Source organism: Fukomys damarensis, unplaced genomic scaffold, assembly GCF_012274545.1.
Source record: "Fukomys damarensis isolate Sample0158 unplaced genomic scaffold, DMR_v1.0_HiC HiC_scaffold_7, whole genome shotgun sequence".
Taxonomy (NCBI): Eukaryota; Metazoa; Chordata; class Mammalia; order Rodentia; family Bathyergidae; genus Fukomys; species Fukomys damarensis.
Genome location: NW_022900919.1, coordinates 20,387,559 through 20,389,933, shown reverse-complemented (window position 1 = coordinate 20,389,933; position 2,375 = coordinate 20,387,559). Strand labels below are relative to the sequence as shown.

General features: G+C 40.8%; 1 protein-coding gene across 4 annotated transcripts in view; it reads right to left on the bottom strand.

Moving 5' to 3' along the window:
• The window catches only part of Znf592 (zinc finger protein 592), a 46,396-nt gene extending 44,586 nt beyond the window's left edge, over positions 1-1,810 (bottom strand). For all 4 annotated transcript variants that reach the window (XM_010621120.3, XM_010621122.3, XM_010621118.3 and 1 more), the window contains exon 1: positions 1,787-1,810. The gene's annotated coding sequence lies outside the window, so the exon portion shown is untranslated. The remainder of the gene's footprint in view (positions 1-1,786) is intronic.
• Positions 1,811-2,375: the final 565 nt, after the last annotated feature.

Here is a 2,375-nt window from a genome sequence, read left to right as displayed (position 1 = left end):
AAAAAAAAAAAAAAAAAAAAAAAAAAAAAAAAAAAGAACAGGAAGCTACTGCACAGAGACACCCTCCTCATCAAAGCCTTGCTCTCCAGATTCAGGGCAGCCCCAGTCAGAGGTGCCACCATCATGCACACCCAGCATGATGGCATATTCCTTCCAACACTATGACCTCTGCTACACGGACACGCTTCTAGGCAATTTAAGGTTTTATTTTAGGGCTTTCAATGTTTGTTTCTGAAATAAAAACAGACTTACTGGGTGTGTATTAATTTTGTAAAAATGAGATATAAACCCGCCTGTATAAAATTCTAGTGCCAGCAAGAAGATGTAAAGTTGTCAGGTGTGGTAGCACACACCTGTGATTCCAGCACTCAAGAGGCTGAGGTAGGAAGATCATCAGCTTGGGCTACAAAGGGAGCTCAAAGCTAGTCTGAACTACATAACATGAGCCAGTCTTAAAAAAAAGAAAAGAAAGAAGAAAAAAGGGCCAGGGACGTAGCTCAGTGGCACAGTGCCTGCCTGACAAGTGCAAGCGCCTAAGTTCAATTCCCAGTACCAAAAAGAAAGAAAAGAAAAAAAGATGTAAAGTAAAAGCTACTCCAGCCCCTTCCTCCAAGAACAGGAGCTCTTCCAGTGAACTGTCCTGCAGAGAGACCCAGCACTCCTGTTTTCTCTGGAGAAGCCTATGGGTTGATTTTTGTGTAGGATCCTTAATGTCACCTTTGGACTACTCAAATAAATAAATAAAAATCAAATTTAAAATTTAAAACAATTTTTTCAAGTTTCAGAATCTTTAAGGGGACAATAATCCTAGAGCTCTCATAAACAGATAGATGCAAACATCACACAGATCCCTACTCCACACGGACCAACTTGAGAGCAAGAGCAGACTCTTTTCTTAACATGTGGCTGATGGTGTTTCCACAACCAGCCACACACAGACATCATGTCCTGCTCACACCCTAGAGTGCTGATGAAAGGAAGGGGGTCATCATCACCTCTTTTTTACTTTTCTCCTTTAGATACTGGTGGCTGAATACTAGGCAAGTGCTCTACCACTGAGGGACACCTCCCTGCCTTACCAGGGACCCTTGATCCCTTCAGAGTCTGCAACAGATATAGCAAGGGACTTAACCAAAGCCACACAGTAAACCAAGGACAGCCCATACTTCCGTGACAGCAACCTTGAAAGGTGCTCACTAACTTATCTTCGAGCCATAAAGTGGATCACATATGTCCTTTCAACATATACTTCCCTGCTGTCAAACTAAAAGAAACAGTTGGCTAAGAAATGTTCTCAAATGTAATTAGCTAATGGCTATCACATCCAACACCCCTAGAGCAAGCAAAGGGGAGGCACGAGATCACAGGTCCACACGTGGAGACATACACAGTGTGGGCACATTCGGATTGCTCTACTGCATGTAAACAACTTTCAGAACTCTCTAAGCCAGGCGTGGTGGCATAGGCCTGTAATCCCAGCACTAGGGAGGCTGAGGCAGGAGGATTGCTGTGAGTTGAGACCAGCCTGGGTTACATAGTGAGTTCCAGGGTTCCAGGTCAGTGTCAATTACATAGTGAGACCCTGTCTCAAAAACCAAAAAAAAAAGAAAAGAAAAAGAGAAAGAACTCTCATATTCAGGATGTTCCTATTTTTGTAAAAAGAAAGAGCTAAACATACATGTAAAAATAGAGATGGAAAATAAAGATCTAATTATCAAAATATGTGCTCACTTTGGCAGCACATATACTAAATATTAAAATATTAGTCAGGTGTGGTGGTACACACCTGTAATTCCATCACTTGGGAGGCTGAGGCAGGAGGATCACCATGAGTTCAAGGCCAGCCTACACTACAAAGTGAGAAGACCTCATCTGAAAAAACAAATAAATAAATAAATATTAAAATTTTTTAAAATTTTTTCGGTACCAGGGATTGAACTCAGGATCTTGTGCTTGCCAGACACCACTGAGCTATATCCCCAGCCCTACAAAATATTAAAATATTAACAGTAGCTCCAGATTGTAAGATTTATCTTTGGGTTTTATTTCCTTTGTACACCTATCTGTATTCCTTTGTATACCTATCTGTATTTCCTAAATTGTCTACATAAATATGTATTACAAAATAAAAATAAAATATATTGAGTTAATCTATTTAGATTTATTTTATAGTATAGAAAAATAAAGATGCTAAATTCTAGAGGGTCTACCACTCTTTCCAGCATTGTAGAAGCAGAAAGAAGTGCTGGGTGTGGTGGTGCATGCCTGTAATTCCAGCACTCAGGAGGCTGAGGCAGGAAGACTACCATGAGTTCGAGGTCAGCCTGGACTACAAAGGGAGTTCAAGACCACACCTGGTGAGACCCTGACTCAAA